Consider the following 13,514-nt stretch of genomic DNA (forward strand, 5'->3'; position numbering starts at 1 on the left):
AGAACTGGGAGCCTTTTTATGCTGATGGGCGGGATGTAAATTGCCAACTGCCTCACTGGAGGAGTGCATTGTGTTCCCTAAAACAAGTAAACAACAGAGCTACAGAGCCAAGGCCACTTGCAGTCTAGGGAATATACCTTGGGAAAACTGAAAATCAATAAGAAAGAGCCACCTCCAAATTTAGGGCTGCACTGACTACAAGAACCTCAACTTGGGTACACCTTAAATATCCCAGGAAATATAAAAATGGTTCAAAACATTGTGGTACTTACGTACGATGGAATATCCCTCAGCCATGAAATCAATGTCATAAGACCAGTAGCAGCAAAGTGAGTGGATTCAGGTACGATGATTCTAAGTGAAATAAGTCACACAGAAAAAGGAACTTATCATAAGATATCACTTATGAAGATCCTGTAAACATGGCTACACGTGAACTGAGTTCGGAAAGAGAACAGAGTCTCACATTTAGAAAACACTCTTATGCCTGCATAAAGGGGATGGAGAGGTGGGGTGATGCATAAAACCAGAGTTTGATATAAGCACAGGGACCGTTCCAAAAACCAACTTTGGAATAGACAAGACCTACACCTTCCTCAGTGAAAGAGACTCAAAACCCCATATTTCCCGCAGAGGAATATATCTGACTAGTAAGAATCTTAAAACCTATGTATTGATATGACTCCATAAGGGAATCAAGTGTGTCTAGAGTGGCATAAACATGGCAGCGAGAATCAGCTCAAACCCACTATAAAAAGGAATTTCAAAAGCAAAACCAAAAAACAGGGAAATTCTTTACAATTCCTTCAGGGTGTCTGAGGAAACCTGGAAAGACCCTATCTACAATGACAGCTGGATGTGGCATAAGGCTGGACACTTGGGACTGAGAGGATTGGTGAGATTGGGTGAGCAAATGCAGACCCTTTCAAGCAATAATGCATGGCCCCCATTCCATGGGTCCCAACTCTCCATGTTCAAGGGAATATTACTACAGCTATAACATGTACAGGAAACCTAGAGAATGGACACACTGTGAATACGAAAGGTTTCTAAAACTCAACGAATAGTCCCTCTCCTGGTGCTCCAGTTTGACTTTCCAACTGCCTTACTATCATTCTCCCAACTTGGAGAGACAGGCCCTTTAACCTCCTGGTTTGCACAGGTTCCCAATTTGGCAGAGGATGGAAGAGACGAGGGAGAACCCATGAGAGAGTAGCTGTTAGGCATTTGGACGGGCACATGTCACTCTAATTTCCCGGCAGGAAGAAGAATTAACCAAAGTCTCAGCCACCCACCGGGAACCAGTATAGGACATGATCCAAAATTTTGGACTTGCGTTCAGCTCACAAAAAACGAGTTGAGAAATGGAGCTCAGGGGCACAGCATTTCACAAACTGGCAGAATGATATAGGACAACTATCGTCCAAAAATCTGTTGAGGGAAGTCAACGAGGCGGACTTGAAAGCGAGGCAAAATAGCAGGAAACAGATTTCAAGAGGTACCTTGGAATCGCCTGTAAAGCACAGGAAGAGGGGCACAACTTGGACAATGGTGCACTTGGCCAAAAAGGGCGTATGCGTTTTCTCCTGAATATATTCAGGAGAAAACGCATACGCCCTTTTTGGCCAAGCAAGCAAGCGGGCAATGCAAATCTGCACTACAAAGAAGTATCACTTCCCACCGGTCAAAAGGGACATCCACAAAATGTGTAAAAACCAGAAAGGCAAGACAGGCCCTGGAGAACAGGGAGCCTTGTTATGCTGATGGGCGGGATGTAAATTGCCAACTGCCTCACTGGAGGAGTGCATTGTGTTCCCTAAAACAAGTAAACAACAGAGCTACAGAGCCAAGGCCACTTCCAGTCTAGGGAATATACCTTCGGAAAACTGAAAATCAATAAGAAAGAGCCACCTCCAAATTTAGGGCTGCACTGGCTACAAGAACTTCAACTTGGGTACACCTTAAATATCCCAGGAAATATAAAAATGGTTCAAAACATTGTGGTACTTACGTACGATGGAATATCCCTCAGCGATGAAATCAATGCCATAAGACCAGTAGCAGCAAAGTGAGTGGATTCAGGTACGATGATTCTAAGTGAAATAAGTCACACAGAAAAAGGAACTTATCATAAGATATCACTTATGAAGATCCTGTAAACATGGCTACACGTGAACTGAGTTCGGAAAGAGAACAGAGTCTCACATTTAGAAAACACTCTTATGCCTGCATAAAGGGGATGGAGAGGTGGGGTGATGCATAAAACCAGAGTTTGATATAAGCACAGGGACCGTTCCAAAAACCAACTTTGGAATAGACAAGACCTACACCTTCCTCAGTGAAAGAGACTCAAAACCCCATATTTCCCGCAGAGGAATATATTTGACTAGTAAGAATCTTAAAACCTATGTATTGATATGACTCCATAAGGGAATCAAGTGTGTCTAGAGTGGCATAAACATGGCAGCGAGAATCAGCTCAAACCCACTATAAAAAGGAATTTCAAAAGCAAAACCAAAAAACAGGGAAATTCTTTACAATTCCTTCAGGGTGTCTGAGGAAACCTGGAAAGACCCTATCTACAATGACAGCTGGATGTGGCATAAGGCTGGACACTTGGGACTGAGAGGATTGGTGAGATTGGGTTAGCAAATGCAGACCCTTTCAAGCAATAATGCATGGCCCCCATTCCATGGGTCCCAACTCTCCAGGTTCAAGGGAATATTACTACAGCTATAACATGTACAGGAAACGTAGAGAATGGACACACTGTGAATACGAAAGGTTTCTAAAACTCAACGAATAGTCCCTCTCCTGGTGCTCCAGTTTGACTTTCCAACTGCCTTACTATCATTCTCCCAACTTGGAGAGACCGGCCCTTTAACCTCCTGGTTTGCACAGGTTCCCAATTTGGCAGAGGATGGAAGAGACGAGGGAGAACCCATGAGAGAGTAGCTGTTAGGCATTTGGACGGGCACATGTCACTCTAATTTCCCGGCAGGAAGAAGAATTAACCAAAGTCTCAGCCACCCACCGGGAACCAGTATAGGACATGCTCCAAAATTTTGGACTTGCGTTCAGCTCACAAAAAACGAGTTGAGAAATGGAGCTCAGGGGCACAGCATTTCACAAACTGGCAGAGTGATATAGGACAACTATCGTCCAAAAATCTGTTGAGGGAAGTCAACGAGGCGGACTTGAAAGCGAGGCAAAATAGCAGGAAACAGATTTCAAGAGGTACCTTGGAATCGCCTGTAAAGCACAGGAAGAGGGGCACAACTTGGACAATGGTGCACTTGGCCAAAAAGGGCGTATGCGTTTTCTCCTGAATATATTCAGGAGAAAACGCATACGCCCTTTTTGGCCAAGCAAGCAAGCGGGCAATGCAAATCTGCACTACAAAGAAGTATCACTTCCCACCGGTCAAAAGGGACATCCACAAAATGTGTAAAAACCAGAAAGGCAAGACAGGCCCTGGAGAACTGGGAGCCTTTTTATGCTGATGGGCGGGATGTAAATTGCCAACTGCCTCACTGGAGGAGTGCATTGTGTTCCCTAAAACAAGTAAACAACAGAGCTACAGAGCCAAGGCCACTTGCAGTCTAGGGAATATACCTTGGGAAAACTGAAAATCAATAAGAAAGAGCCACCTCCAAATTTAGGGCTGCACTGACTACAAGAACCTCAACTTGGGTACACCTTAAATATCCCAGGAAATATAAAAATGGTTCAAAACATTGTGGTACTTACGTACGATGGAATATCCCTCAGCCATGAAATCAATGTCATAAGACCAGTAGCAGCAAAGTGAGTGGATTCAGGTACGATGATTCTAAGTGAAATAAGTCACACAGAAAAAGGAACTTATCATAAGATATCACTTATGAAGATCCTGTAAACATGGCTACACGTGAACTGAGTTAGGAAAGAGAACAGAGTCTCACATTTAGAAAACACTCTTATGCCTGCATAAAGGGGATGGAGAGGTGGGGTGATGCATAAAACCAGAGTTTGATATAAGCACAGGGACCGTTCCAAAAACCAACTTTGGAATAGACAAGACCTACACCTTCCTCAGTGAAAGAGACTCAAAACCCCATATTTCCCGCAGAGGAATATATCTGACTAGTAAGAATCTTAAAACCTATGTATTGATATGACTCCATAAGGGAATCAAGTGTGTCTAGAGTGGCATAAACATGGCAGCGAGAATCAGCTCAAACCCACTATAAAAAGGAATTTCAAAAGCAAAACCAAAAAACAGGGAAATTCTTTACAATTCCTTCAGGGTGTCTGAGGAAACCTGGAAAGACCCTATCTACAATGACAGCTGGATGTGGCATAAGGCTGGACACTTGGGACTGAGAGGATTGGTGAGATTGGGTGAGCAAATGCAGACCCTTTCAAGCAATAATGCATGGCCCCCATTCCATGGGTCCCAACTCTCCATGTTCAAGGGAATATTACTACAGCTATAACATGTACAGGAAACCTAGAGAATGGACACACTGTGAATACGAAAGGTTTCTAAAACTCAACGAATAGTCCCTCTCCTGGTGCTCCAGTTTGACTTTCCAACTGCCTTACTATCATTCTCCCAACTTGGAGAGACAGGCCCTTTAACCTCCTGGTTTGCACAGGTTCCCAATTTGGCAGAGGATGGAAGAGACGAGGGAGAACCCATGAGAGAGTAGCTGTTAGGCATTTGGACGGGCACATGTCACTCTAATTTCCCGGCAGGAAGAAGAATTAACCAAAGTCTCAGCCACCCACCGGGAACCAGTATAGGACATGATCCAAAATTTTGGACTTGCGTTCAGCTCACAAAAAACGAGTTGAGAAATGGAGCTCAGGGGCACAGCATTTCACAAACTGGCAGAATGATATAGGACAACTATCGTCCAAAAATCTGTTGAGGGAAGTCAACGAGGCGGACTTGAAAGCGAGGCAAAATAGCAGGAAACAGATTTCAAGAGGTACCTTGGAATCGCCTGTAAAGCACAGGAAGAGGGGCACAACTTGGACAATGGTGCACTTGGCCAAAAAGGGCGTATGCGTTTTCTCCTGAATATATTCAGGAGAAAACGCATACGCCCTTTTTGGCCAAGCAAGCAAGCGGGCAATGCAAATCTGCACTACAAAGAAGTATCACTTCCCACCGGTCAAAAGGGACATCCACAAAATGTGTAAAAACCAGAAAGGCAAGACAGGCCCTGGAGAACAGGGAGCCTTGTTATGCTGATGGGCGGGATGTAAATTGCCAACTGCCTCACTGGAGGAGTGCATTGTGTTCCCTAAAACAAGTAAACAACAGAGCTACAGAGCCAAGGCCACTTCCAGTCTAGGGAATATACCTTCGGAAAACTGAAAATCAATAAGAAAGAGCCACCTCCAAATTTAGGGCTGCACTGGCTACAAGAACTTCAACTTGGGTACACCTTAAATATCCCAGGAAATATAAAAATGGTTCAAAACATTGTGGTACTTACGTACGATGGAATATCCCTCAGCGATGAAATCAATGCCATAAGACCAGTAGCAGCAAAGTGAGTGGATTCAGGTACGATGATTCTAAGTGAAATAAGTCACACAGAAAAAGGAACTTATCATAAGATATCACTTATGAAGATCCTGTAAACATGGCTACACGTGAACTGAGTTCGGAAAGAGAACAGAGTCTCACATTTAGAAAACACTCTTATGCCTGCATAAAGGGGATGGAGAGGTGGGGTGATGCATAAAACCAGAGTTTGATATAAGCACAGGGACCGTTCCAAAAACCAACTTTGGAATAGACAAGACCTACACCTTCCTCAGTGAAAGAGACTCAAAACCCCATATTTCCCGCAGAGGAATATATCTGACTAGTAAGAATCTTAAAACCTATGTATTGATATGACTCCATAAGGGAATCAAGTGTGTCTAGAGTGGCATAAACATGGCAGCGAGAATCAGCTCAAACCCACTATAAAAAGGAATTTCAAAAGCAAAACCAAAAAACAGGGAAATTCTTTACAATTCCTTCAGGGTGTCTGAGGAAACCTGGAAAGACCCTATCTACAATGACAGCTGGATGTGGCATAAGGCTGGACACTTGGGACTGAGAGGATTGGTGAGATTGGGTGAGCAAATGCAGACCCTTTCAAGCAATAATGCATGGCCCCCATTCCATGGGTCCCAACTCTCCATGTTCAAGGGAATATTACTACAGCTATAACATGTACAGGAAACCTAGAGAATGGACACACTGTGAATACGAAAGGTTTCTAAAACTCAACGAATAGTCCCTCTCCTGGTGCTCCAGTTTGACTTTCCAACTGCCTTACTATCATTCTCCCAACTTGGAGAGACAGGCCCTTTAACCTCCTGGTTTGCACAGGTTCCCAATTTGGCAGAGGATGGAAGAGACGAGGGAGAACCCATGAGAGAGTAGCTGTTAGGCATTTGGACGGGCACATGTCACTCTAATTTCCCGGCAGGAAGAAGAATTAACCAAAGTCTCAGCCACCCACCGGGAACCAGTATAGGACATGATCCAAAATTTTGGACTTGCGTTCAGCTCACAAAAAACGAGTTGAGAAATGGAGCTCAGGGGCACAGCATTTCACAAACTGGCAGAATGATATAGGACAACTATCGTCCAAAAATCTGTTGAGGGAAGTCAACGAGGCGGACTTGAAAGCGAGGCAAAATAGCAGGAAACAGATTTCAAGAGGTACCTTGGAATCGCCTGTAAAGCACAGGAAGAGGGGCACAACTTGGACAATGGTGCACTTGGCCAAAAAGGGCGTATGCGTTTTCTCCTGAATATATTCAGGAGAAAACGCATACGCCCTTTTTGGCCAAGCAAGCAAGCGGGCAATGCAAATCTGCACTACAAAGAAGTATCACTTCCCACCGGTCAAAAGGGACATCCACAAAATGTGTAAAAACCAGAAAGGCAAGACAGGCCCTGGAGAACAGGGAGCCTTGTTATGCTGATGGGCGGGATGTAAATTGCCAACTGCCTCACTGGAGGAGTGCATTGTGTTCCCTAAAACAAGTAAACAACAGAGCTACAGAGCCAAGGCCACTTCCAGTCTAGGGAATATACCTTCGGAAAACTGAAAATCAATAAGAAAGAGCCACCTCCAAATTTAGGGCTGCACTGGCTACAAGAACTTCAACTTGGGTACACCTTAAATATCCCAGGAAATATAAAAATGGTTCAAAACATTGTGGTACTTACGTACGATGGAATATCCCTCAGCGATGAAATCAATGCCATAAGACCAGTAGCAGCAAAGTGAGTGGATTCAGGTACGATGATTCTAAGTGAAATAAGTCACACAGAAAAAGAAACTTATCATAAGATATCACTTATGAAGATCCTGTAAACATGGCTACACGTGAACTGAGTTAGGAAAGGGAACAGAGTCTCACATTTAGAAAACACTCTTATGCCTGCATAAAGGGGATGGAGAGGTGGGGTGATGCATAAAACCAGAGTTTGATATAAGCACAGGGACCGTTCCAAAAACCAACTTTGGAATAGACAAGACCTACACCTTCCTCAGTGAAAGAGACTCAAAACCCCATATTTCCCGCAGAGGAATGTATCTGACTAATAAGAATCTTAAAACCTATGTATTGATATGACTCCATAAGGGAATCAAGTGTGTCTAGAGTGGCATAAACATGGCAGCGAGAATCAGCTCAAACCCACTATAAAAAGGAATTTCAAAAGCAAAACCAAAAAACAGGGAAATTCTTTACAATTCCTTCAGGGTGTCTGAGGAAACCTGGAAATACCCTATCTACAATGACAGCTGGATGTGGCATAAGGCTGGACACTTGGGACTGAGAGGATTGGTGGGATTGGGTGAGCAAATGCAGACCCTTTCAAGCAATAATGCATGGCCCCCATTCCATGGGTCCCAACTCTCCATGTTCAAGGGAATATTACTACAGCTATAACATGTACAGGAAACCTAGAGAATGTACACACTGTGAATACGAAATGTTTCTAAAACTCAACGAATAGTCCCTCTCCTGGTGCTCCAGTTTGACTTTCCAACTGCCTTACTATCAATCTCCCAACTTGGAGAGACAGGCCCTTTAACCTCCTGGTTTGCACAGGTTCCCAATTTGGCAGAGGATGGAAGGGACGAGGGAGAACCCATGAGAGAGTAGCTGTTAGGCATTTGGACGGGCACATGTCACTCTAATTTCCCGGCAGGAAGAAGAATTAACCAAAGTCTCAGCCACCCACCGGGAACCAGTATAGAACATGCTCCAAAATTTTGGACTTGCGTTCAGCTCACAAAAAACGAGTTGAGAAATGGAGCTCAAGGGCACAGCAATTCACAAACTGGCAGAGTGATAAAGGACAACTATCGTCCAAAAATCTGTTGAGGGAATTCAACGAGGCGGACTTGAAAGTGAGGCAAAATAGCAGGAAACAGATTTCAAGAGGTACGTTGGAATCGCCTGTAAAGCACAGGAAGAGGGGCACAACTTGGACAATGGTGCACTTGGCCAAAAAGGGCGTATGCGTTTTCTCCTGAATATATTCAGGAGAAAACGCATACGCCCTTTTTGGCCAAGCAAGCAAGCGGGCAATGCAAATCTGCACTACAAAGAAGTATCACTTCCCACCGGTCAAAAGGGACATCCACAAAATGTGTAAAAACCAGAAAGGCAAGACAGGCCCTGGAGAACAGGGAGCCTTGTTATGCTGATGGGCGGGATGTAAATTGCCAACTGCCTCACTGGAGGAGTGCATTGTGTTCCCTAAAACAAGTAAACAACAGAGCTACAGAGCCAAGGCCACTTCCAGTCTAGGGAATATACCTTGGGAAAACTGAAAATCAATAAGAAAGAGCCACCTCCAAATTTAGGGCTGCACTGACTACAAGAACCTCAACTTGGGTACACCTTAAATATCCCAGGAAATATAAAAATGGTTCAAAACATTGTGGTACTTACGTATGATGGAATATCCCTCAGCCATGAAATCAATGCCATAAGACCAGTAGCAGCAAAGTGAGTGGATTCAGGTACGATGATTCTAAGTGAAATAAGTCACACAGAAAAAGAAACTTATCATAAGATATCACTTATGAAGATCCTGTAAACATGCCTACACGTGAACTGAGTTAGGAAAGAGAACAGAGTCTCACATTTAGAAAACACTCTAATGCCTGCATAAAGGGGATGGAGAGGTGGGGTGATGCATAAAACCAGAGTTTGATATAAGCACAGGGACCGTTCCAAAAACCAACTTTGGAATAGACAAGACCTACACCTTCCTCAGTGAAAGAGACTCAAAACCCCATATTTCCCGCAGAGGAATATATGTGACTAGTAAGAATCTTAAAACCTATGTATTGATATGACTCCATAAGGGAATCAAGTGTGTCTAGAGTGGCATAAACATGGCAGCGAAAATCAGCTTAAACCCACTATAAAAAGCAATTTCAAAAGCAAAACCAAAAAACAGGGAAATTCTTTACAATTCCTTCAGGGTGTCTGAGGAAACCTGGAAAGACCATATCTACAATGACAGCTGGATGTGGCATAAGGCTGGACACTTGGGACTGAGAGGATTGGTGAGATTGGGTGAGCAAATGCAGACCCTTTCAAGCAATAATGCATGGCTCCCATTCCATGGGTCCCAACTCTCCAGGTTCAAGGGAATATTACTACAGCTATAACATGTACAGGAAACCTAGAGAATGTACACACTGTGAATATGAAAGGTTTCTAAAACTCAACGAATAGTCCCTCTCCTGGTGCTCCAGTTTGACTTTTCAACTGCCTTACTATCAATCTCCCAACTTGGAGAGACAGGCCCTTTAACCTCCTGGTTTGCACAGGTTCCCAATTTGGCAGAGGATGGAAGGGACGAGGGAGAACCCATGAGAGAGTAGCTGTTAGGCATTTGGACGGGCACATGTCACTCTAATTTCCCGGCAGGAAGAAGAATTAACCAAAGTCTCAGCCACCCACCGGGAACCAGTATAGGACATGATACAAAATTTTGGACTTGCGTTCAGCTCACAAAAAACGACTTGAGAAATGGAGCTCAGGGGCACAGCAATTCACAAACTGGCAGAGTGATAAAGGACAACTATCGTCCAAAAATCTGTTGAGGGACGTCAACGAGGCGGACTTGAAAGCGAGGCAAAATAGCAGGAAACAGATTTCAAGAGGTACCTTGGAATCGCCTGTAAAGCACAGGAAGAGGGGCACAACTTGGACAATGGTGCACTTGGCCAAAAAGGGCATATGCGTTTTCTCCTGAATATATTCAGGAGAAAACGCATAAGCCCTTTTTGGCCAAGCAAGCAAGCGGGCAATGCAAATCTGCACTACAAAGAAGTATCACTTCCCACCGGTCAAAAGGGACATCCACAAAATGTGTAAAAACCAGAAAGGCAAGACAGGCCCTGGAGAACAGGGAGCCTTGTTATGCTGATGGGCGGGATGTAAATTGCCAACTGCCTCACTGGAAGAGTGCATTGTGTTCCCTAAAACAAGTAAACAACAGAGCTACAGAGCCAAGGCCACTTCCAGTCTAGGGAATATACCTTGGGAAAACTGAAAATCAATAAGAAAGAGCCACCTCCAAATTTAGGGCTGCACTGGCTACAAGAACTTCAACTTGGGTACACCTTAAATATCCCAGGAAATATAAAAATGGTTCAAAAGTTTGTGGTACTTACGTACGATGGAATATCCCTTAGCCATGAAATCAATGTCATAAGACCAGTAGCAGCAAAGAGAGTGGATTCAGGTACGATGATTCTAAGTGAAATAAGTCACACAGAAAAAGGAACTTATCATAAGATATCACTTATGAATATCCTTAACCATGGCTACACGTGAACTGAGTTAGGAAAGAGAACAGAGTCTCACATTTAGAAAACACTCTTATGCCTGCATAAAGGGGATGGAGAGGTGGGGTGATGCATATAACCAGAGTTTGATATAAGCACAGGGACCGTTTCAAAAACCAACTTTGGAATAGACAAGACCTACACCTTCCTCAGTGAAAGAGACTCAAAACCCCATATTTCCCGCAGAGGAATATATCTGACTAGTAAGAATCTTAAAACCTATGTATTGATATGACTCCATAAGGGAATCAAGTGTGTCTAGAGTGGCATAAACATGGCAGCGAGAATCAGCTCAAATCCACTATAAAAAGGAATTTCAAAAGCAAAACCAAAAAACAGGGATATTCTTTACAATTCCTTCAGGGTGTCTGAGGAAACCTGGAAAGACCCTATCTACAATGACAGCTGGATGTGGCATAAGGCTGGACACTTGGGACTGAGAGGATTGGTGAGATTGGGTGAGCAAATGCAGACCCTTTCAAGCAATAATGCATGGCCCCCATTCCATGGGTCCCAACTCTCCAGGTTCAAGGGAATATTACTACAGCTATTACATGTACAGGAAACCTAGAGAATGGACACACTGTGAATACGAAAGGTTTCTAAAACTCAACGAATAGTCCCTCTCCTGGTGCTCCAGTTTGACTTTCCAACTGCCTTACTATCAATCTCCCAACTTGGAGAGACAGGCCCTTTAACCTCCTGGTTTGCACAGGTTCCCAATTTGGCAGAGGATGGAAGGGACGAGGGAGAACCCATGAGAGAGTAGCTGTTAGGCATTTGGACGGGCACATGTCACTCTAATTTCCCGGCAGGAAGAAGAATTAACCAAAGTGTCAGCCACCCACCGGGAACCAGTATAGGACATGATCCAAAATTTTGGACTTGCGTTCAGCTCACAAAAAACGAGTTGAGAAATGGAGCTCAGGGGCACAGCAATTCACAAACTGGCAGAGTGATAAAGGACAACTATCGTCCAAAAATCTGTTGAGGGACGTCAACGAGGCGGACTTGAATGTGAGGCAAAATAGCAGGAAACAGATGTCAAGAGGTACGTTGGAATCGCCTGTAAAGCACAGGAAGAGGGGCACAACTTGGACAATGGTGCACTTGGCCAAAAAGGGCGTATGCGTTTTCTCCTCAATATATTCAGGAGAAAACGCATACGACCTTTTTGGCCAAGCAAGCAAGCGGGCAATGCAAATCTACACTACAAAGAAGTATCACTTCCCACCGGTCAAAAGGGACATCCACAAAATGTGTAAAAACCAGAAAGGCAAGACAGGCCCTGGAGAAATGGGAGCCTTGTTATGCTGATGGGCGGGATGTAAATTGCCAACTGCCTCACTGGAGGAGTGCATTGTGTTCCCTAAAACAAGTAAACAACAGAGCTACAGAGCCAAGGCCACTTCCAGTCTAGGGAATATACCTTGGGAAAACTGAAAATCAATAAGAAAGAGCCACCTCCAAATTTAGGGCTGCACTGACTACAAGAACCTCAACTTGGGTACACCTTAAATATCCCAGGAAATATAAAAATGGTTCAAAACATTGTGGTACTTACGTACGATGGAATATCCCTCAGCCATGAAATCAATGTCATAAGACCAGTAGCAGCAAAGTGAGTGGATTCACGTACGATGGTTCTAAGTGAAATAAGTCACACAGAAAAAGAAACTTATCATAAGATATCACTTATGAAGATCCTGTAAACATGGCTACACGTGAACTGAGTTAGGAAAGAGAACAGAGTCTCACATTTAGAAAACACTCTTATGCCTGCATAAAGGGGATGGAGAGGTGGGGTGATGCATATAACCAGAGTTTGATATAAGCACAGGGACCGTTCCAAAAACCAACTTTGGAATAGACAAGACCTACACCTTCCTCAGTGAAAGAGACTCAAAACCCCATATTTCCCGCAGAGGAATATATCTGACTAGTAAGAATCTTAAAACCTATGTATTGATATGACTCCATAAGGGAATCAAGTGTGTCTAGAGTGGCATAAACATGGCAGCGATAATCAGCTCAAACCCACTATAAAAAGGAATTTCAAAAGGAAAACCAAAAAACAGGGAAATTCTTTACAATTCCTTCAGGGTGTCTGAGGAAACCTGGAAAGACCCTATCTACAATGACAGCTGGATGTGGCATAAGGCTGGACACTTGGGACTGAGAGGATTGGTGAGATTGGGTGAGCAAATGCAGACCCTTTCAAGCAATAATGCATGGCCCCCATTCCTTGGGTCCCAACTCTTCAGGTTCAAGGGAATATTACTACAGCTATAACATGTACAGGAAACCTAGAGAATGGACACACTGTGAATACGAAAGGTTTCTAAAACTCAACGAATAGTCCCTCTCCTGGTGCTCCAGTTTGACTTTCCAACTGCCTTACTATCAATCTCCCAACTTGGAGAGACAGGCCCTTTAACCTCCTGGTTTGCACAGGTTCCCAATTTGGCAGAGGATGGAAGGGACGAGGGAGAACCCATGAGAGAGTAGCTGTTAGGCATTTGGACGGGCACATGTCACTCTAATTTCCCGGCAGGAAGAAGAATTAACCAAAGTCTCAGCCACCCACCGGGAACCAGTATAGGACATGATCCAAAATTTTGGACTTGCGTTCAG

This window comes from Mesoplodon densirostris, unplaced genomic scaffold (assembly GCF_025265405.1).
Source record: "Mesoplodon densirostris isolate mMesDen1 unplaced genomic scaffold, mMesDen1 primary haplotype scaffold_35, whole genome shotgun sequence".
Taxonomy (NCBI): domain Eukaryota; kingdom Metazoa; phylum Chordata; class Mammalia; order Artiodactyla; family Ziphiidae; genus Mesoplodon; species Mesoplodon densirostris.